The sequence below is a fragment of the Aptenodytes patagonicus genome, chromosome 1 (genome assembly GCF_965638725.1).
Source record: "Aptenodytes patagonicus chromosome 1, bAptPat1.pri.cur, whole genome shotgun sequence".
Classification (NCBI taxonomy): Eukaryota; Metazoa; Chordata; class Aves; order Sphenisciformes; family Spheniscidae; genus Aptenodytes; species Aptenodytes patagonicus.
In genome coordinates, this window is record NC_134949.1 from 29,400,540 (window position 1) to 29,425,389 (window position 24,850).

The 24,850-nt window shown below is 37.5% G+C and overlaps 1 protein-coding gene across 4 annotated transcripts in view; it reads right to left on the reverse strand.

The window, feature by feature from the left end:
* FOXP2 (forkhead box P2) overlaps nucleotides 1-24,850 on the reverse strand; it is a 442,435-nt gene that overhangs the window by 304,299 nt on the left and 113,286 nt on the right. For all 4 annotated transcript variants that reach the window (XM_076330603.1, XM_076330594.1, XM_076330558.1 and 1 more), the window contains exon 3: nucleotides 3,462-3,545. The gene's annotated coding sequence lies outside the window, so the exon portion shown is untranslated. The remainder of the gene's footprint in view (nucleotides 1-3,461; nucleotides 3,546-24,850) is intronic.

Sequence of the window (24,850 nt, forward strand, 5' to 3'; positions counted from 1 at the left end):
ATAATCATAGCAAAAATTTACTACCTCATAGTTCCAGGCCACAAATTCGATTCTATCAATGTAAACTACTTTTTTACAAAAGTTGCCTTCAGGTTCCCTCAAATCAGTAATTTACAGCTATTCACAATCACCCTGGAAAGATAATTAATTCCAAATTCTACAATAAACAATGTCTCTGTTCTAATACAATTCCATTAAAATGTAAAGTACTGTTTATGTTTCAGACTCTTCCTGGTGGAAACCAGATTGAAGACAAAGCCCATCAATCCCCATCCAATTACTTCTTGGAAAGCAGATACCATCTTTTCCTTTCAGCATTATGCTGTTGATCCTCCTCCCCTTCACCTATGGCAGTATCAAAACTTACTTGCGTTCTGACCAGACATGTGGAAGGGTTAGCCACCTTCATGGACAGACTTAATGCCAAACCATTATCCAGCTGATGGAATGATTTGTACACCAAATGTTTCACATGTCGGTCATCAACATGATCACCAGAAATGAGCCCTTACATAACTCTTGAGAGAGTTCCAGTTCGGCTGCGAGATAATTATATGAGATGTACTTTTGTGCTAATCTAACAATATTATTATGTTTGCCCTATGCAAAATAAACATAGGGAGAGAGACTGAATATTTGGTAGGTATACAAAATGCACACATGTACAATACGTGTACATGAGTCATGCTGTTTAAAGTCCTGTAGTACCAAGAAGAAACAAGAATGAGCACAATGTCTCCTCTTCCACAAATTGCCAATACAGAAGAGCTAGATCAATTTAACAATAATTAATGCCACAACTACAATTCAGTTCACTAACACAGAAAATATTCGTATTTAGAAAACTTCCTTAGCTTTTTTCCCAAAGCCTAACTAACTCAGGAAATCCAGATGCAACTGTGCCACTAATAGTCCCCAAAAGTGTTCATTTAAGCCATCAGTCCAAAAATGGAACATTTTTTCTCTGCTTTCGCATTTTTCCAATATGGATTTTTGTCTCGGTTTCAGTTTTTCCAACTCTAACTCAGTTTTCTAAAACTAACTCCTAAACAGTTAAGTGGTCTATTGAAAGACAGTATACAAAGCAAACAGAATTTTTCTCTCTGTTAATTAAAAATGTACTCATGAATGCAATTTTATTTTTATGTATTTCTGTCACTACTTTTATGACTGAATCCCAGTTTTCAATCAGTGCAAAGACACCGTGTTCTGCCATAAAAAACTATCAACTCTAAATGACATACTGAAGAGCTACCATTCAGAATTTACTACTATTTCCTCATGAACTACAAAAACATTCCCTCTCCACTTTCATATACTGCAAGAAATAGAGACCAGTGCTAAAAAGGCCAAAAATATTTTGGCTTTCTTTACAGAAAGCATTTTTATAGATTGTATTTAACTTAAAGTTATGGAACAAAATAATGGAGGAAACAGAGTACCAGTTACTTTCCTCCATATGCCTTAAGTTCCAGACATACTGGAATTCAATAAAATGATACTGCCAAACTATTATGGATGCACAAGTCAGTACTACTGCATTTCTGACATTATTTGGTACAGAGCATAGTAAATTTCCAGAAAAAAAAATCCTTCAAAAAATAAAATCTCTTGTTGGCTCACCGGATTTCAATTACTATACAATTACTACACAGTTTCTATCAAACCCAACAGTTCTCCAAGATACTGACACTGTCTATGAAGAAACTATCTAGTATTACTATGGCCAAGTTACACCGTTCAGACATATGTGTATTAATATGTTGTAGAAATCCAGTCGTATTTCCATTGCCACCTAGAAAGCAAAGAAACTGACCTTTTTTACTGTTTTATCCATTGAGTGATGTAAGAAAAAAGTGTTTTGCAAATGTATCACTACATATTTACATACAGCCATACACAAATTTATATGTGATGCCAGTAATGTCTACAGTTTCCCTATATAGTGCTGTATATCCTTTGATTTACAACATTGCTAAAGCTAATATTGTACCTTTTCTTCTTTTTAGGATTTCACCATATTCATACTGTACCCCCTTCAGGCCAGTGCCTTAAGTCCTTGGAAAAAGGTGAAGTTAAATCGGAAGAAAGGAATTTTCCTTTCTTATTACCCAGTGGGTAAAGACAGTCAGTGAAACACATACCAGGACAGTCTTGTTTTGCACTGCTTTGAATTAGGTTAAAAAGGTCTGTGCTTCCTCCCAGAGGGTGAAACTTTAGAAAACTTGTTATAAACATAGTTTCAGCACTAATTACTCGCACCATCATTAACTCCCCTGGAACTACTTCTTTTTCTTGCCCTTCTGAGCCATCAAGTCATGAAGATGGATGCATCAATTTATGGAGTATGTAGGTATATTTTAATATTTCATAGTAACTTAACAGTTACTGCACATGGCATACAGGGAAACAATACATATTTATTTTGGAAACAATGCTGTACATAGAAGCAAGTGGGCCTGGTTCCTACTATGGTAAGTTAGTTTGTTGTACCCTGTTGAAATCTGCATCTATAAGATTTAGCATCAGGCACCAGTTGAGCATATTTTGCAATTTATACATTAAAATATTGCCTAAAATTTTGAATTTGAAAAATTCTGGAAATACTCTCAATAAATTTTCTACCCCTGTAGGAAAAGCAAAATGTGAACAACTGCAACACTCAACATATAGATTAATTCTTTATTGCAAAATGCAAGCATGAAGAATCTGAAATAGAAGCGAGTGGCTTGCTAAGCTCTCATCTTACACTAATTCCTTCAGAATGTCCTTTTCCAGACTTCTCCAAGGTAAAAAACCTGATATCCAGTTGTACATGATTCACGCAAGATAGCTGTGAAGGTCTGGAGCAAAGCAAGGTATTCAGTGCAGACATGCCAAGTCCCAGGGTGGTACTATACTCACTAACAGTGTTTCTGCACAGGCAGGTTCAGACTGTTAGTACACAAAGCAGTTCAAACAAGATTTGAACTCATGGTCCTTGACATCATGGAGTATTCCTGGTTACCAATGGAACAGAGATCATCCCAGCTTCAGGAAACAAGGAATATCCAAACTCAGGGATACATTACTATTTAAACTTGCCTTTTAAAATTTTAATTTATTACAAAAAATATTTATACAAATACAGTCTAAAATAATTTTCTAACCAAATTAGCTTAATTATCATACTCCTAATGCAGCTGATGTAACGGAACTATATAGTGAAACTTAGCTCCAGGGTTCCAGAGACCTTGGTGAGAGAACCATGTTTTTGCTTATTTCTGTGGCAGGCGCTGAAAAAGCATGTAGGGAAAGCCTACATGACTTAAATATTCTCTGCTATCTAGTCATAACACAAGCAGTCGTACATCTCAGTGAATCAGAGGAAGCAGAGATCAGCTATTTGACTACGGACTAGTAAGCAACAGCAGCAATTCCAGAACAAAAGAAAGTTGCAAAAAATAGTATGCAGTACTCACCTGCTTCTTCTAAGCCTCAGAAAGACCTTTTAACTTCAACCTTGAACCGAAGTGATGTCCAAGATCAATTCCAGTATCACCATCCTGACAAGACAAAGCAAAATGTTTACTGCTATTTAGATGACATTTAACAAAAACAAAATAAGCATTTGGCTTTATCAGACCCTCTAATTAGTTCCAGATGTGCGTAAGTTGATTCATAAGTATTCTGAAAGAAAAAGGAAGGCGTTATAATTTTTAATTTTTCTATTTTGACATAAACATTTTGGTTGAAAGACCGAGCAAGTTGAAAGAGAAAGATTCTCTTAGTAGTCAGCTTAAATGTAGTCCACAAAGAAATAAAATTGTTCATCAAGTTTCTGCCTTGCAGTAGAGGGACAGATAAGGCATCACTCAAAGTCTAGTCTTATTTTTTTTAATTCTGTTTTTATTATTAAAATACCTAAAGGCAAACAAGAGGGAAGCTTCCCTGAAGTAGTTTGTTCCAGACAGAGAACTGCACATAGTATCACTACCAGTAAGTTCATCTGGGAATGACCAGATGACCAATAAGGGTCATCTGAAGGAAGGAACAGAAGCTGGGAGACAGCATGCCAATGAAATTTAAAGCTACATGCATTTTAGGAAGGACAAAAGGACAAGTAAAAAGAAAAAAACAGCTTTGAAGCTGAGACTGCAGGACTGCATTGAAGGGAAAAGGTTGGACAAGGCAGAAGAAATAAAGACCATGCAGGTCCACAGAAAGTGTATTTAGATTACATCTATGCCCGAGCACATTTCCCTTTGCTGAAATCAACTGGCACAGATAATCCTACATCTATGCTAGTATATACTCACATACGCTCCGAAACAGAGGGGCTGCATGCAAACTGCCTAACGGAGGTGGTCAAATAAAAGTCTGGGAATTTTCTGGAACAATGTTAGTTTGCAAAGACCAAATCCGTGGCAGAGACCTGGAAATATTTCCAAGCATTGTTTAATTTACTAATATAGACATAGCCTTAATGCCTGAAACTCTGCGACTTCTGAAGTTGATCCTACCAGCCTCTCAATGGTGCCTCTTGGCAATTCTCCCTTGCTGACAAGGTCAGACGGAAGCAGACTGAAGAGTAAACTGAATGTAGAGTTTCATGAAGAAAAGACTGCTTTCCCACAGTTTAAAAAAAAAAATCTGTGTTCCAACTGGCATTATTAATACACACTTTGTTACAAAATGTTTGGACATTTAAAAGAGCTGCAGTTCTAACTTCTTCCTTTGTTTGTAGAGTGTAACAAAACCTGCTGGGAAGGTCGAAGTTCCTAGAAAACTGAAAGCTACCTGGCAGCCTCTGTAGTAGAGCAAGTGAAGAAGGAAGAGCAAAGAATGACAGGCTGGAGGAATAAACACTACGTGAAACCCCTGCACAGTAGGACAGCACTGGGAAATGAGAAGGAAATCTTATGAGCTCTTAATACAAAAAGAAAAAAGAAGAAAATGTTAAAAACAGGTAAGGATCCTAAGCCAAATATGAGGAGGTGAAGGTGGGTGGCAGTTCTTAAAAGTTGTTGGAAAGTAAAATATGTGTCAATGAAACTTTGCTTGATGGTCATGTGGTCACCCTGGATCCAGAATGGAAATGTCCAATCAGTTGAGAGAGAAGCATTCACCTTGCTCTCCTATTTCCCATTAAAAGATTGCAAGTGTAGCTATGCCTCTAAATCTTTTGACGTTTCTTGTGCACCTGAAGTTTAGACTGAAATACACCATATGGTTATTCCTTCAACAATATGTGTTGTTTGTTGACAGAGGTTAATATGTAAGCCTCAAACATCAATATTCTGCATTTCTCTTTCTTCCTATATTCCTTTATGCCAAAAAATTTTCCAACAATCAATTTTCTTAGCTTGGATCATATTAAACATCACATTTTGCTTCAGCACAGAAAGCAAGCCAAGATAGTTATGATATATGAAATCTTACAGCAAAACATTACCTATTTTGGCAAGATACAGCCTTCTTAGAAGAAATTTTTGATTATAACATTTTATCGTAATCATTCTTAATATGAAAACAACCACACTCATTAGACTTGATTATTAAAATTTTATCTTTGGTCTTTTTGAATTATCAGGATTTCTACAATTTTTCAGAAGTCAGTAAGGAATGTTTAAAGTGGACAGGATCACACATAGTAGATATAACAGATATGTCACAGACAGATGGCAGGCCTTACCTATCAACTTTCTTTCTACTGATACAAATCTTCACCTTCAGAAACTTGTGTTTCATTTACGCTACATTCCAGTGGTTTACCTGAGGAAGGCAGCTGCCTCTTAAAAATAATATTACTTTTGTTATAAACATGGATTTGTTTTGATTTTTGTTTGCATCCTAAAACCTGGACCTGAATCATTCCAGTTATTCCAGTTTAACAACAACATTTCTCTACCCTTCCTCCAAATGAGCCTGCACATTCTATCCCTTGGACCATACCAGGTAGATCTTTAATGTCATTGTTTACCTATCCCATATTGGCAGTGCTTACAGAGATATTTTTTTCTATTCTTCATATCTAACATTTCCATCTGAATTCCATCTGAACCTTAAAAGTTTACAATCAAATTCACAGAACTTGCCAACCAATACCTTAAAAGCATCCTGACAGAATTTCTTTTTTAAATACAGCTGCAGTGGATGAAAGTTCAAGCAATTCTGGCAGCTCAATGTAGTATAGTTTACTGAGGCAGGAACACTCTCATCATGTGAACAGCAGAATACAATTGAATTGAAAGTCACCTGCATGCCACTCATCTTTAACTTCCTATTCAGGTCCCTAAAATTTGAGTTAAACAAGCAAATACCACAAACTTTTGTAATATCTGAGAAAGGAAAAGTGCATTCGTCAATGACTAAATTAATTTGGTATGTAGACGCTTGTTAAAATGTAGATTTAAAGGAATTCTAATGAATTTTTTCTCCAAATGATAAAGCATGTAACAATTATGATCACCCACCTAGCACAGAAGGTAGATAGGCGATAGATCAATTTTCAACACTGACAAAGTTATGCAGTTGGTACCATTTTGTCATACAATATGCAGCACTAGACTTTTTACATAATAAAGCATTATTCATTATGAGCACAACTAACAGAATTTGGCTCTTATTTATGTGAATTGTCACGGTTGTTTCAGAAATCACTAGAATATAAAAATAATTTAATTCAAAATGAAAGCCAAATTCATTCCTAGATGAAGACATTCCTTTGAAACTTGACTTAAATAAACAAATACAATGCCCACATGCTGCAAGCCATTCCCTTTAACTCATTCATTTATTTGTTTCATTCATCTCTTAGCTCATTTTACGTTTTGATCACAAATCATTAGGCTAAGATTACCTATTATATGTTTGAACACTGCCTCCATGACAACATTTTGATTTGACACGACATGCTCTTATTCATTATCCTGCCTTGTTGGTGGCCTTTGGTATTTTTTAAGATATAAATAACCCCACCAAAGTGCACTACAACTTTTAAGCAGTATTACTATTTGATAGATCAACAGCCACTCTGATGTGTCTCTATTTCACATAAGACCTACTTATTCACTTTTTTGCTGTAGTAAAAATGGTTCAAACTGCATTACTCCTTGAAGTGGGTATTTGTGTAAAATATTCCAATGAAGCACTGCTCACCGAAGCATTCAGGAATATTTTAGAACATGGTTGAGGGCCACCTATATAAGGTATCTTTAGATATACTTATTTTGAAACAGATAGATTGGGCCAAAGACACAACTGGTTTTAGTAAAGCAAGAATTACTTGCTAGAGAGACTGGCTATTATTTTAAAGGCATATACATTCACTGGTATCCATAGCTTCCACTTTTCCATCGTATAGCCCTCCCATGCAATTAAAAACAAAAGAAGTCTTAATTCATAACAGGACTTCTGAGCAAGTCTTAAATTGCACTATGTCAATGGGACATCCCGAATTTTATTTGAAAGTACATCATTTACACACAATCTATAATGTATATCTTCTAAAAGTATGAAATAAAAATGTTTGAAGTTACTTAATAGTCAGACTATGTATTTTTAGTTATATTTAAACTACTTCAAGACATTAATTTACACTACAAAAAATATGCATTTTTAAAGAATATTATGTAAATTACAGAACTGCAAATGGAAAAAAAATACTCCTTTTCTTCCTGAATCCAAGTATTGAGTTAGACAATTTCTGCAAGAGAAATACTCAGAAGCTCATAACCAGATGAGCACTACTGAATGCCATTATAATTAACAAGAACATGCAAAATAAATTAGTAGTTATGTTTTATAATCATTCCAAAGTTAAATGAGCCTATGAAAAGACCTTCATACTACTGTGATCTCATTAGCCAATTTTTACAAGCTACTCTACATTACTACTTAAGACGAATGAAGGCTGGCTTTTGTTACGTTATTAGTGGGTCCAAACAGAAGTACTGTGGTGGTGGGAGAAGCAACCATTTTTTTACCTGTCACAGAGAAAATAATGAAATCCTGAATGCTTCTTGAGCTGTCAACCTTCCCCAACTATATCTTTTTTCCAAAATTTTTAACAAATGCTATGTACTTACAAAATTTCACATTATATTCTATACCACTAAAATTAATCTTGAATTTTCACAACATGGAATTTGCTAATCAAAATATCTATACTCAATTCATCACGACAACATGCAACTATGCAAAGAGATAGGTCAAGGAAAATACTAGAATTTACAGAAATGCATTAAAAATTTAGTATTTAATGTATTTATTAGTATACTAATACTAATGTATTTAGTATTTAATGCCTTGGAAATTGCCCAGTGAAAGAAAAAAATTTATGACAGGGACTAAATATATCATCTACTTCCGATTATGTCCCATTCACTGTGTAACTGATATAACAGGTAACACGTGAACTCCTCTTGGGGGAGGGGGGGTGGTTGGGGAGGGAGGGTGTTCCATTTAGGTCTTACTTATCCTAAAGATTAATAGGACACTGCCTACCTGTACTTATAAAGGCACAGTGGAGAAGATGGAGACAGTACAAATAAACAGGAAGCCTGGAGCAAAGGAAAAATCACCTCTCCTCAGTCTTCTCTTCCAAAACCTCCACAGCAGCATTGTCTGAATAGTTTGGTATACAGACTAAACCACCCCTGAGGCAGGTCTAACTTGCTTGACTTGCACTTACATGATAGATAACCCGTGCTGACACTAATCTTATAAGTATGCACGATACCAGTATCATATTCATGGATATTTCTGAACAATTTATCCAACGTGCACAGATAACCATGCCTTACTTTATCTTCAGACATGTCTGTCTGTCTTCTGAAAACATGTAATTTATTGTAATACAGCTCAGAGAAGAACCACCTTCCACTTGTTGAATTCTCTTATCATAATAAACTGCAGCAGCCTACAGTAATTGAGGGAGAAGAATATAAGCAAAAATGAAAGCAATGAACTATTCCTAAATAGTATGATCTACAATACCACAAACACAATGGCACTGCAATTTTGTGAATTATTTCCAGCATTACAATTTGTTTCTCCCATTTTCTCATGTGACATGATTAGAAGGGATTCAGGAATACTATCAGATGAGAATGTAAAAGTAACAACTTTAAAAAGTATTATCTCATAAGAGCACATGTGGTGATTATCCTGGGTTGTCTTACATATCTAGTTTGTTCTTGTAAGGAGACGTATGTACAGATTTATAAATCAGTAGCACATAAAGTCAAAGAGCACCTGACCCTTCTGCCCTGATGCATGCACCGTATCACCGACTCATTCACTCACACTAGGAGGTTGTCTAGCCCAAACTGCGTAAAGCAGCACCTGAATTTAGACTGGGTCACTTAGGACATCAGCCAGGTGCATCTTCAAAACTTTCAAAAAAGGCAATTCCACAACCTGGCTTCTCTAGGCAACCTGTTCTGCTGCATAATTGTCCTTTCATTGAAAATCTTTTCCCGTATATTGAATCAAAACCTTCACACATAAGAGCTCCACGCATTCCAACTGCTCCTTCATGTAAAGGGCAACCCTCCCACCCCTTCTCTGCCTGACTCTTCTGCAGAGCTTGCAACCATCCATCACTGAACTCCCACCATTCAAGCTGTTCTGCCACTTGGAAGTTTATTCCAATGACGCCATAGTTCTGCATCTGCATGCAGAGCTCTAGCTCCTCCCGTTTCTTCCCCACCCACAAAAATCTCATCTAAATAAATAAACTGAAAACCCAACAAAAACAACAACAACATATAAAAAATTAAACAGCCACACAAACAACTTCCAGGGGAAAAGAAACAGAACAGTTAAAACTCCAGCCCCCCAAACAATGCAGAACCCACCTAATCAATCAAAATCCACAAAAAAATCCACAAACTGCCAGAAAACATGACACATACACCCCTTAAGCTTCTAAAGACCAAAAGGAAAACCGGGTCGGGGGGGGGGGGGGGGGGAACAAATAAGCCAAACAAACAGTGGAAAAAATGGAAGAGGGGAAAAAAACCAACCAAACAAGAAAAGGTTCTAAGAAAACCTACTTAGACAACCACAATCTCCTGCCAAAAGAGCCACCAGGAAAATAAAGACAGGCAATTGTTCCACCAATTGCTGTCATCTCCATTAGCTGACTGTTCCGCAGCATCTGCTACATAGGTGTTTTCCACTTTGGCTGAACAGCAGGTTATTCCCTCATCAGCATGGGGCTTCCATGGGGCTTCCATGGCCTTACCACATCCTCAGTTTGGGCACCTCAGGGACTGCTTACACTGCTTATGAGGTTGGTTCAATACTGATATGACCACCATGGTTAGCTACAGATAACTGTCGCAAACTAAATGTCCATAAGACTACTGGATTCTCGCAGAGGTCCCTACCCTAAAACCGACATTTGGCACGACTTCATTTATTTTGTCTTTTGCAGAGAGTTTTGTGTCCTTGATGGCATATTCCTCTCAGAGACCCTGCCCAGTGACCTGAGTAAGAGGCCTCTCTAGAGGACACTGCTCACACGTCTCTGTCATCCGTTCCTTGGTTCCCTACTCAGAGCTACATGGAACTGTGGAGAAAAAACTCCTACATACAGGCCAGTCCTCCCTGTAGACACAAACGCACAATCAAGTCTTCAGCTATGCTATAGTTTCATATGGACTACTTTGGGTTACTGGGCAAGCTCAGACATTCAGGGTTTTTTTCACAAAAATTAGAGAATTACTGCTCCTGATTATCAGATCCATCTGGAAGTTAGCAGTCCATTCATACAACCCAGAGACTCCCCTTCAGCAATGGCCAAGGAAGATGACATTGAGAAAGAGGATATAAACATTACCCATGTTCTGAACCAGTCCCTAAAGACACACAAGAAATAGAGCACCTTCATAACACTGAAAAATGTCCCTGTAAGTATGGCAGATAAATATTAGGGCCGTTAGATATTTCTGCCTGTCTTGTACAAGTACACATCACATCGGGGTATGACCCAAAGTATATTTCTAGCCACAACCAATAACTGCTTTGATGTAGATTGGAATCTGTGTCCTTGAAGGGGCAACAAAAGCCAAAAAAACCCTACCACTATTTCAAAGAGGGTCACTGAATAAAAATGAGTAAGCTTGTTACAAGGAAGAAAAAAGGGACAGCTACAAGAGTCACATCTTTACAGGTGGCACGGAGACTGATTAAAGACACCTTTTGCAAGCTCAGAAGAAATGCATACAACCTATCAAAAAAGACTGAGAAAATCCAGAGAAGGGAGCTGTCATGAACAAATAGGATAAAGGAGATTATTAGAAAGAAAAAGGCATCCTTCTAAAAGCTTCAAGTTATGTCCAAGTGAGGAAAACACAAAGGATTGTAATCTCTGGGAGGCTTAAATATAAATACACAGTAAGGTGTCAGAGGGCTGCAGGGACTGGTAGCTCCCTATGGGCTGGGGGCCAGGAGTGGCGGGGGCTGTCCATGGGCAGGGCAGGACCTGGCCACCCTCAGCCAGGGAGCATGGCAGGCCAGGGGGCAGCCGGGGGCAGCCCCAGCCCACAGTATCACACACCTCAGTGGGGACAGGCCAAGGCTGGGGGTCAGGATCAGGCCTAGTGAGGAGCCTCCCACGTACAGCCACCTAGGAGCTTCTGGCCACGGCTGACAGAGAGAAGGGGCCACAAAAAAATTGGGTTTGCATCCGCGGTAAAGGAGATTGGAGAAGTTACTAGGCCAGACACCCTCCTTAGAGAGATACATGAGAGGATCTGTCTTAAATTGAAGTGCCATTAGAGAAGATGAGAACAAAAGGACAAACTGAGCTCTAATGGATTATTTCACTGGAGTGTATCCCATCAACAGCTCTAAAGGAACACGAGTATGAAATAGTTGAACTTATAAAATGGACAAATGCCTGCTTCAAATTGTCTTAGTATCAAAGGAAGGTGGTAAACAGGAAATCAGTCCAAAGAAATCTAGTGAAGATCCAGAAAACTACAGAACAGTACACATGGAGTTCACGCTAGGCAACTTGGTATAGACTATAATAAAGAATACGTGTATGTCGATATATATAGTATGTTGGGAAGGAGTCAACATTCCAGTATGAAGAGGAAAGTCATGACTCGGATGATCACAGTTTTTTTGAAAAGTCACTGAGAACATGGACAAAAGATATCCACTTGTAAGTCGTGTATTTCCAAAAATAATTTTATAAGCTGTCTTACCCAAAGTCTCTAAAAGAAACTAAACTGCATGGGAGAAAACAAAGGAGTTCCTTGCACTGCTTAAAATAATTAAAAGACAGGATATTAAGAATAAGAATAAATGACAGTTTGCAGTATTTCCCAGAAGGAGATCAGCAATGGAGACCCAAAGCACCTAGCTGTAAGAAGGCCAGTGCTGTTCAGCATATTCAACAATTATCTGGAAAGGGGATGAGCCATGACGTGACAACATTGTCTCCAACACTAAACCACGGGTAGTAAAGATCAGGGCAGACTGAAGAACTGCAGAAAGAAAACATAATACTGAATGCAAAGTGATAAATAGCAGGTAATATTTAATGAGAAGAAATGTACAATGATGTCTACGGAGAAGAAACAATGCTAACTATGCAATGATGGGCTTTGAACAACTGAAAAATGAGCATCTGCAACTATAAATTATGGTCCTATGAAAATCTCAGCTCAATTTTCAGTAGCAGTCAAACTGAACAACAGCAAGTGCTAAGAAGGAGGCGGGGAGACACGGACAAAAAGATCATCATGCAACTGTATAAATTCAGTGGCAACGCAACAGTGTCTAGAACCTAGTATATAGCTTTTTCTCCCTTTCCCTCCCTAGCCAAAAAGGTTACCGTAGACCTGTAGAACATTCAGAGAAAAACAGAATAGTCAAAAGTACAGATGGCTTCCATAAAGGCAATAGCTATGTAGACTATGATGCTACAGGTTGGAAAAGAGATGATTGAAAGAGATATGAAAAAAGTCCAAAATGTGGGAAGGGCATGGAGGAGGCCAACACTCCAGCATAAGAATTAACAAACCAAGCTACCGGACACATGTTCAAAACAAACAAAAAAGGGTGATTTCTTACAAAATGTGTAACCAAGCTACAGGACATTACAGATGCTTAAAGTCCTTGGTGGATCTAGACTGGCTTGGACCTCAAACCCAACTGTGGGCCGCCCACCCATGTGCTAAAAAGTTTCTCGTATCACTGCAGTATAATGCATAAAAAGTTGCAAGCATGCAAAAGGTTAAAAACTTTTCTTTTTTTTTTTTCTTTTTTTTTTTTTTTTTTAAGAAAAATAAAAAAGCTAGATAGAAATAAGTGGCTTCCTGGAGGCCAAAAGGCACTAATAACTACAATAGAGCAAGCTGAGAGGAGAAAAAGAGGCACTGGTAGGGCTCATTTTCAGGGACTTCCAGGCCGCCAGCTGTAGCTATGTCCAGTTCTCAAGAACTACGTGTTCCACTCATGGTTACCCATCTTCCATTGTGCAGTCACTTACACAATGGGATCTGTTTTCCTCCTGTAAATTAGATGACCCCAAAAGCACACTCACTGATGTCCTGTTCCTCATCTGTAACTGATGAATGACACACTCACGGAACAGAAGAGGCCTTGTTCCTAGGAAGCAGCAGACCTAAATGGAGCGTCCCTCAAGTTCTGGACAGTGACTTTTGCACCACTGTGCTGGTGGAGAAAAGCCCTATGCTCCTACTAAAGGCTGACTGCAGCCAGGACGGTGGTATGGCTGGTTACTGCTGGTGAGCAGAGACCTGTGGCTTACTAGACACAGACACTGTGCCACTATCCTCTCTGAATGTGCCCCTGGATTCTGAGAGAGTCCACGTCATCTGATCTGACTTTTACTCATCTCCATTCACATTACTTTTGTCTGTAGTCATTTGGTATCATTATTTTGTTGCACTTGCATTTAATTGTCAGTAGCAAAAAAGGAATGAAAATAGTAGCCACTGATACCTGTACAAAATGTCCTATGATAGGACAGGGTAACAATGGAAACTTGATCTTTTCTACTTTCCAATCTTTTATCCTCATACAGTTGTTATGGAAGAATGATGAAAACTACAGGAACTGAGTGCTCTGAGCAGGAGGACAAGGGGTGTGTCAGAATGCTGAGTACCAGTGCCTGGCTTGAGAAGGGATAAGTTGTCAATAAATGATATACAAGGTATTTCAAACATGAGCCAGAATGAATCTTCATCTCTCTCTACATGCACACAAGAGTTCAAGCATACATAAAAGGGATTGTGCATGAGCATTGTACACAATTGTGCAAGTGAACTAAACAGTATATTTTCAAATCTCTAATCTGCAAATGATCTGAGCTGTAATACAAAGATCTGGTCACTTAATAATTATAAAGAAAAAATACTGTAAACTGTTATCCCTTTGCAATAATTTTCTTGTGGATGTTTCATAAATGGCCCTTTTTTTCCCTGAAAGGTACATGTCCAGCCTACACAACACGCGTACATAGATGTACCTCAAAGAAGTTGATCCATTTTGGCTAGCAGAAACTCTCATCAAGAAAACAGGATCTTCAGTCAAGAAAAAAGAACATTTCACAAATAAGTTTTTATCCACCTTTCTGTTCAAAACCAGCATAAATGCTCATGTTAATTGTAATTATAACTGAAGTCACTGGTATGGTATTAACAGTAAAGACACAGGAGTATAAATCTAGTCCTGCTGGTCTCCCATACCACTCATTACCAAAATGAAGTATGTAATAACTTGCAGATAATAACTTGAACTTTTATGAAGAAAAATTTGCATGAGTGGTAAGTTTCTAAGTTGGACCTTAGGTAGAAAAAGTAATTACATGCTTTTTAAAATATTTTTTTCTTGGCTGCTGTTATTGCTCTGCAATACCCTGGTTGTGCTCTAGCCGCACTTTTCTCAGATCCTGTGTGACTTTCTGGACAAAAATTTTAAATTGTATGAAGAAATTTGAACTCAACTTTTGAAAATACACTGTATACAAGGTCCAAATGTTGCCTGCAACTTTTGGGAACTGTCTCACATACTTGCAGAACTGCAGTGCAACTCTTCACACTCAGTAGGTTTTTGTATGTGATCCCACAGTAAATACAGAGGTGATATCGTCTATAACTAGTTTTAATTACCTTTTCGACAATATTGTCACAGCAGCAAAGCCTCTTACCCTGGTGATTTAAACCAATGGTAAAAGCCAAAGAAAGAGTGATCAAATCTTTGATTTTCATAAGATAAGAAAGTGTATTTGTTCATAAAGCAGCAACTGTGCCGGAATGAGTTTAATCTATTTAATGGATTTAAGAAAACAGTAATTTCCAAACTAAATGAAGGGCACAAGTTAATTTAGGCATTTATACAAATTCTCATTTCTGCATCAACTTTCGTAATAAATGAGTAAAACAATTCCCATAGCAACTTCCTGCACTGTATGATGCACATGTTGCTCATGAAACACAAAACATCTTCTATCTGAAACATACAAAACAAAACATAATGGGAATGTGGATAGCTTTTATATGTTAAAAGCAATACATTTTCTTGGACAGACGTTTTTGTATTTTTATGCTCATCTTGTGACTTTCTTCAATCAATCAATCAATGTTACATGAATAAAATGGCCCTCATACAAACACCTCTGGGCACTGTACAAACTCAATATAAAATAAACACAGTATAATATTAATAAGCTAAACTATGTATTTTTGCTTTCCAAAATAGTAACATATATTTTCTTTTAAAAAGGGATGATTGAAATGCATATGGTAAGAGAATCCTGCAAGGTAAGAACTTCACTTCAAAAAGGTACAATGTGATTACTTTTGCCAGTAACATCGTTTGCTTTGGCTGCTGCAAAGCCAACGAATTTTAATTTATGACAATTGACTGAATATGATCCTGTCGAAATTCCTGTCAGGGATATGAGTCTGATCCAACATCCCAGAAGGAAAATCTTTCCACTGACCCACTAGGACTCATTAAAACTGTCAGGTAACATAGAGGCTCTGTTCCTAAACTGCTTTCATTTTTATATATAATCAGTGGCACAAACATATAGTCTCTAACCCTGAAAAAGTAAGCACCCTCCCCTATAAAATCAGGAATATGAAACACAAAAACTAACATTTACATTCCACAGAGAATTACTACGTAATACCTAAATTTCAGCTTTTAGTTTCCAGATCTTACTGTGTGATGACCAAAGGCCTCTCCTTGCAAGAAAGTAGTTCATGTTTTTTACTGTTCTATCAAAATAGTAATTTAGCTATGGTGACAATATGCTTTAACTATTTAGGTTTTGGTTTTTTAGACCAAGTAGGCCAATCCTCACCTACCCTCAACCCCTCTGTCGCGCATCTCTCTTGCCAGAACAGCACTCACTAACGCCAGCAGAGCTAAAGGGAGCTATCTTGATTTAAGTTTTTGTTTCTCACTTCACCCAAAAACCTAGAAAAACATGCCACATTGTTCATGTTGGGTTCCTTTTTTCCTTTCAGTCACAAATAATTATCTCTCTCACAAGAGTACTACAGATCATTCACTGTACTGGGTGCAGGTGCCCAGGTGCTGGCAGCGGGGGCTGCAGGGCGGCCTCTGTGAGGAGAGGCCGGGGCTGCCCCGTTCTGGACACAGCCGGTTCCAGCTGGCTCCAACCGACCCAACGCAGGGCACAGCTGAGCCCCTCAGCCAAGGTGGTGGCACCTCTGGGAAAAGAGATTTAGGAAAGGGCAAAACCGCCACACAGGAAGAGAAGGAGGGGGAAAAAAGTGTGAGAAACAGCCCTGCAAATACCAAGGTCAGTGAAGAAGGTGGTGAGGTGGTGCTTCCTGGGGAAAGCGATGCTTTAATTTTATTTCTCGCTACTCAAATCTATTTTAATTGGCAACAAATTAAATTAATTTTCCCCAGGTCAGGTCAGTTTTGCCCATAACAGCAACTGGTAAGCAGTCTCTCTGTCTTTATCTTAACCCACGAGCTTTTTTTCATCCTATTTTCTCCCCTCTGTTCTGTCGAGGGGGGGGAGTGAGCGAGTGGCTGGCCAAAGCTAACACACCACACTTACTACTGTCTTTACAGAATCACAATACTGGACATTTTGCTAATACTTTGAAGGATGTTTATATACTATAACATTGTGAAAACTTACTGCATATATTCTGAAGACTGGTAGCCCTAAAAGTGTGAAATTAAGAAAGCAGCAATTTAATGTAAAAAACTCGTACTGCTACATAGATGGTTCCCAATATAATATGCTTCAGAAGTCTTCCCTACGTAACTACAATGTACATTACAGTATCCCAACTATAAAGTTTTTTAAAACTTCTAGCTCATTTAAAATAAGTCAGACAAAATCTAAGCTGTCATACTCATGGCTTGTTTCTGTAAGGAACGCAAATATTGTCACAATGGCTGAAACTTCTCTACAAAAAAGACTGTTACACAGAATTGATGTTGATCCCATTGCACCAAATCACTATAGATACATGCAGTAAACCTTCTCAGCAAAACAAGCAGACTTTTCTTGTTTCACAAGCAAATTTAACAAAAGAAATGGGAAATATCTCAATATCTCAGTTCAAAACTGAGAGATGAAAACGTGATAAATGGTAACAGAAGTGAAGTGCCAAAAGCAAAAGAGGACAGTAAGAGCAAGTTGTGGAAGCCAGGGTATGTACCTGGTAGAAGGGGAAAATAAGGAAAGCACAAGTAAGCATACTGGCAGACAAGTGTGTTACTGCTAGGCGTCCTGGGTTGTAGACTCTAACTGCTTTGGCCTAGCTCTGGGTGCACATGGGGCCGTGCAAGCACAAGGACAAACATATAATTCCAGTACAGTAAATGAAAAAGATCAAGTAAGCTGGTATTTAAAGCATGTAGATGGTCTGTCACACTACAGCAGATGCACTTCAGATGTTACTCAGCAGTAGCTTTTCCACCTGCCCTTATCCGGAGTCTTGTGCAGTGATAACAAGAAAAACACAAGCAGCTGAAGAGTTAAGTAACGAAAGCGGGAGATAGAAAAAAGAAGGAAAGACAGATGATGGAGTAGAAGAAGAAGAAATTAATGGGAATAATGAAAGAATAAACAGTGAAAATGTTAAAATGTGGGTAAAGACAAGCACCAATATGGTGGTGTCAAAGTAAAGGAGATTAAAGTCATGGGTTACTGATGCCATGAAGCATTTATTTAAATATGATCCTGCTGCCCTGAACTGTAATGTAAAAAGGACCCGTTCGAAAACTGCCTGCCAGCAGTCTCAGAAAGGCCTTGTGTTGCATACTGCCTGTAGGAAATCTAAACTGTCCTTGATTTAAAGCAATTGAAATTTTTCAATGAAATACAAAAATAAACTTTATTTCATGTGCTATTACCATTAAACACTTTAAGAGGTGCTTTCTGAAATGTTTCTTGATGGAAGAGATTTCCAGGATAGCTCAGGACTGATATAATTAGGCTACCCTAAAATAGTGAAATCCCCACCGATTTCAGCAGAACAGATTTAAAGCCAGAACTCAGGACTTCTGAAATTCCTTTATTTGTGGATTCCATAACTGGGATACATGCAATGCTGTTATACCTATGATTCCATCTCCACTGCACACCTTTCGGTAGATATAAGGAGAAATAAATATACAACTGGGATCATTTCAGCTTCTCTGAGTCAGCATTCTGTTGACTTTACTGATTGTAATAAAATTCTTTGCCTGAGACAAGCAAACAAGATCTGGCCCTTGAGTTCATAATATTCAAAATACTCTGTAGGGGCCTTTCTAAGGATTCAAGACACCCATTAAAACCAGAATAATCTATAAAATTGCAAAGCACTGAAAATATCCTTCTTCTCAGTAACTGCAAACATGGCGGGCTCTACTCAGTTGCCCACAGAGTGCCTACTGTCCAAGATAATCCCACGTAGCCTCCAGCTGTCACTTCAGAAGGGTGCAGGTGTCCTGTGTCATATCTGCCAGCCCTCTCAAGATATCTCAGATTTGCAGGACACAGAATGAAGCCCACCATGTCAAGTACAAAACAACTGGGCTACGTTCAGCAGATTTTACATTATTGTTACAAGGCTTCAGTAGCGAGCGATTATAGCAACATTTAAATCTGCTCAGGTAAATTCTTACATTTGGAAGCCCATCTGAAGCTTAACCAAAGAATTCCATGCCTACCCTTGCTCTTTTGCATCTTATCCACTTATTTTTAATCATGAATTTATAAATCACTTTCCTGATGCCAAAATCTCTGTATGATCTATTAAAACTCTATCCCAACTAATTCATACAAAATACTTGCTAATATGTCTACAATAATCGCAAAGCAAACATAAGAATTTTGCTGATAAATCCAACTTTATTTTGTCATGTTCCAGATAGGTATTGAAACAGTGTTCATTGACACGCAGCAAAAAAATATATTTGCAATATATTTTTAATCTCTTTCATTGCTGAAGTTAATAACCTCTGACCAAAATTACTATGGTTAATTCTGTTTTTTCTCTTTCAATCATTGAAGTGTAAAATAGAGGGATTTTAGTTGGTATTAAGTGTTAATTCCAACACAAGTTTAAATTTAGTGTTCCTAGTGCACCTCTGTGTTGTTACATGTGAAGAAAATCACAAAGCAACAGGTGGCTTGAATTGTTTGACTGATGCTGGTTATTGCATGAAATGAAAGTACAGTACTGCAGTTTCATTTAGTAGCTAAAGTTATCCATTTCAAAATTTCAACAGAAGTGAGGTATATAAAATTTTCTGAAAGATACTTTTCCTTAAAAAATTTCAGCAAAGTCGAAGATACATTTTCTACAGTTTCCATATATCTCCTCTCCTTTTGTGACACCCTATTTTATCGGCACTGCTTAGATGGAATGGAAAAACCCTCCAGCTGCAGATAATTTAAGAACTTTGGATGGCCAGTACAAAAAAAAAGGACTATTCATCGCCATTTGCAGATTAGTAACTTTAATATATATCACATCTATTGAATTCTAAAGTGTGTTATTAACTTGATTATGCACCCAAATTGTACAACCCCCGACACAAATCAGGAATGTTTGCACACAGAAATTTCTGAAATCAGTTGTGCTGTTAGATTGACTCATAATATTTTTCCATTTTTTACTATCATTAGGATTCTGCAATTAGAAAAGCAATCAAATAATATACTGACAAAAATCTGCAGCTGCCATTATGCCCTCCATGATAGAAGTATTTTGCTATACATTGAAATATTGATCATCATCAGATGTGTTCTGGGACCGTGTGTACTCTCTCTGAACAAAAGGCAGTTTAGAGATATATGGAGAAGATGTAACAAGACAACTTACTGCATATTAGAAGAAATAATAAAGTTGCTGGAGCACAAAGAGAAGCAACTAACCTAGTATAATTAGAATTTTTGAAGTCATGTTTTCCGTCAGAGTATTCTAAAGTGAATCAACAAGTGCTTTCTGGGCAGCGCATAACTATAAACAGGAACGTGGGATGAGTCCTCAATGAAACCTCTGCCTCCAGGACACACAGATGGGATGGGGGGAGTAGGAGGAATCCACCACTATCAAGAGAAGGGAGGATGGATCTCCTGTCAGTAGTAGGTATCTCCAATCTTCTCACAAAAATGAGACAGCTACCAATAAAAACTGTCATTGTGGCTACGAGAATGTGAGGACACTAGCACACCAGCTGCATGAAATAAGTCAAGATTTGATGGTAAGATCAAATTCCTAACCAAAGCAAAAATTTGCTTTTCATTTTAAATATCTTCATAAACTTCAGTCACAAAGAATGGAGAAAGATCAACTAACCCTTGGAATGGAACGTGATGAGCCAAATGGCTGCTGCCTCCAATCAGACACAGACCACACTGGACCTAGTCCTTAGCTTCCTCTTTCTGATTCCGAAAACTGTGTCCTTAAAAAGGCCGTGTTCTCAGAGATAAGCACCAGAAAGCTGAGCATGGATATATTCTCTGGGTTTGATGTACTTGCAGCTCTTCTACAGCCCGATTAACTCTTTCTACAAGGGAAAGATCTTGCTTTGCTTTGCCTCTTGCTGGAGAACATTAGTGTGATATTCCTTATGATGCCCAGAGGTGTGCACCAAAGTGATTCACAGATTCTGCAAACTGCCTGAGCTCCAAAAGAACAAATTTCTCATCGAGAATAAAGACCCTGAGCTTGGAGGTACTCCGAGTGGCTTTTCCAGCCTTTTAATGAGGTAAATCAAATCGCCAGGAATGGCAAGGGAAATACGAAAAGATCTTTGCTGCAGATACCTTTTGGATCTTTTCACTGTACCAGAGAGGATAACCTTGGTAAGACATACCTGAAAAACATTCAGAGTTCCCATTTACAACTAAAGACTCACTTCTCCTATATGCTATACAAACAGCAGAAATGCAATTTCCCAGAGACAGAGGCTAAAGGAAACAAAACCAGAAGAAAGACAGAAGCAATGATTAAACATGCTATCAGCAGGCAATCAGCATGCAGGCACATTATTATTTCTTAGTAACAGTTAATTTCCTTACATGTTTGCTTTAGTTTTGAAAGAAAAAAAATGTATGCATTTAATTGAAATGCTCAGTAGCTTTTTCAATATTTTTTTATAAATCAAATGCATTTTATGTATATGGATATATTTGGCATTTTCACTTCCATTTTTTTCTTGTTACTACTGTAACAGTAGTGAAAGCATTCATTACTTATGTTCAGTTTTTGCCTCTTTCAGTTCTTTAATAATCAGATTTCTAATAATTCTTCCCTATTCAAATACTGTTACAATGTTTATACATTTATTTTATAGAGATGTTACTGTTGCTTTCCATAATTGGTTTTAAAAGTACTTATATTTGAAAACAAGCAAAGTGACACCTAAAGCCTGTCAAACCAATCAAGAATATTTCTGCTAAACTGCAAGCATTCAATAATTTTGAGAGATATTTTCCCCCACATTCTATGATTTTCTACCATTTTCAACATTATGTTTTAAAATATTCCATTTATATGACACTTTTACACTATACTGTCACAAATTCCAATCTAAGCTATCACAAGAATTGGTCACCAGCATAACCACAAACACAATTCAGGAGTGACAAATGCTGCGTTCACCCATGAACAAACAGTATATACTCCTACACTTGCGATTTTTTTCTGTTATTTTTAATGAAGATAAAATTGAAAAATATATATTTTATACCTAAATATATGACATACCATCAAGCTCTCCAATTTTGCATATTTTCATGGTTGAAGAATAAACTCCAGAAAATATTAACCACCCACAGAGATCACCTTGACATGCTTTTGCTGCAGAAAATAGAACATTATACAAACTACTGAAGCCTGAAGCATACTCAAAACATCACATCCTATTTGTAAAATGCACAGAAAGAGTAATGGGATCAGTAAGAACATTTAAAAAGTAATGTGTTATATTCATTTTTAACTCTGGGAAAGAAGGTTTCTCAAAAAGCAGGCATACTTACTTTGCAACAAGCTCAGACTACGCTGAACATACCTGTTGGATAAATTCTGCTTAGTTTTACCCATACAATCTCAAAGACATTAAAGAGCAAAATTAAGCCATACCCACAAAAAATATGTATGCCTGATATGAATACCAGAGGACAAGCTACTGAACAACCAATGCCCTTATATGAAAAACTGGCAATCACATCAGAATTTCCCAAATCCGTATTTGAAAGGAATCTAGTATTCAATTTAACCTACTTTGAAGAACAATAACATTTGTAAAAGCCTTAATCTAAAAATTACAGTGTACTTCCAACTATGACTGTTCTTCAAGTTAGAGAAATCAGTGTGAAGGTTCAGGATGTACTTCTCCCTCACGGGTTCATGCAAACTGCCACAGGACTTCCGGCCGTACAGAAAGGGTTATGCAAGTTAAATCCAGTTATGATTTTAAATAAAATTGTTAAAAGGAATTGCAAAGAAAAATACGGTATTACAGCTGTGATAATAAAAATCAACCTTAGTGACTCAAGGAGAACCCTTCCAGTCCTAAATTCTGAGGCCAATACACAAATTCACACAAATTCGAGTTGACTATTAGCATGTATAGAGAAAGGACAGATAATGTAATACAGTTTCATATACAAAGATCCTTTATTTGTCATTAATTGTGCTTCGCTCCACATAGAGAAGGAAAAATATGCATTGTTAAAGTATATTGAATGTTCTACTAAACCTATTTAATCTCTTAATTGCTATGAGTCCTCAATAAAGAGGACAACACAAAATAATAAGAAATTACATCTGTGAAAAAAGAAATATGCTACATATAGGTATGTTTCTTTTAAAGGAAATACGATTCCACAAGAAGGAAAACGTTATCTATTTGCCTAGCAGTAAATAAAACTGCAGCACGTAAACATGGAAAAGACCCATTAATTCATGTAATATATTCACTGGCAAGACAGCAGTCTTTGTTTTTTACTACAGAAAGTATTGAGATACTCAAGAACTTGATGGTCTTCAGCAACTTTTCTTGGGACAATCCAAAAAGTCTATTAGATTAGACTAGCTAGAAATGTCAAACGGATTTCTGATATTCTTATCCCAGTACGGTCTTTCTATACTGGTGAAAAAAAGAGAGGGAAGGAAAGAGAGAGAGGGGGAAGGAAGATAAGAGAGAAAGACCGGGGGGGGGGCAGGGAGAGACAGACACAAATATTCTTCATCTATTTTAGCTCACTTAAACCTTTGCTACACTCTAAGTCTCATACAACCTTCACTGAATACAGTGGTATGAAGACATTTCCTTCAGTCTATTACAAAATAGCCTTATCATCTGGCAACAGGGGAACTCCTTAAGGATTTGGCACTCAAAATGGCACTACTGAAGAGCATATTGTTTGGATGCTTCCTAAACTTCAGTTTTCTCCCTTCACAGTTTTTGTGCCAGAACAAACCCCTTTCAATTTTTGAAATAGTTCACATTTTCACTGGTTTGGAAAGAATTACAGGTTTCAAGTTACTACCAGTAACATTGCCTCTGTCTGTCCACATCATCTCTTTTGAAGCGCCTACACCTGTGGACTAAGAACAGAAACTTCAAAATCTGTAAGCTACCGTGGTGGAAGAAGGAGAGGACTGACATGGAAGGAGCTAACAGGACATTCAGGGAGAAGCCAGATGAATTTCTGGAGGTTACATGATGCATTTGTACAGAAATTGGTAGATTTAAGAGTTGCTGTGCTAGAAAAACCATTCTGTTTCGCCATACGTTTCATGCAACATTTGTTTAAGTATTCTGATGCATCGTTAGTATAGGCATCAAAACTGAAGTTTTCTAAATCACTAAAGCTTCAAGCAGGTAAACTATAATTACACCAGCTGTTAGGCTCCCTTTTTATTTTTTTCTGTGATCTGTTTTATTCCTGGGACTATCACTCTGCACGTGCTGCAAAAGTCAGTAAAGCTCAAAATTTTAATCTAGGACTCTAATGGGAACAGGCTGGGTACTCCAATCGCATACTCTTGCCTGCATATTTCCTTCCATTTTCTTGCATTCCTTCCATACAGTAGCAAAATAAGTCTATTATATTTCTTCCACTACACCCAAAAATTCAGTGTGTTCTCATTTCTGCAACTGGTGTCTCTAGTGGAAACCAGCAACAATATGACAGACTAAGGAGAGTGGGAAGAGTGGCAGCAATAGGACCAGAATATAAAGACCTCTCATAAATACCTCTCAAGAAGTAAAAAATACAGCTATACCAAATGCTGCTGCCCCATAAATCTCTGTATCCCTTAGGTCAGCATACTGTGTTGCACATTGATTACACTAACTAGAGTATCCACTGAGCTACATAAAG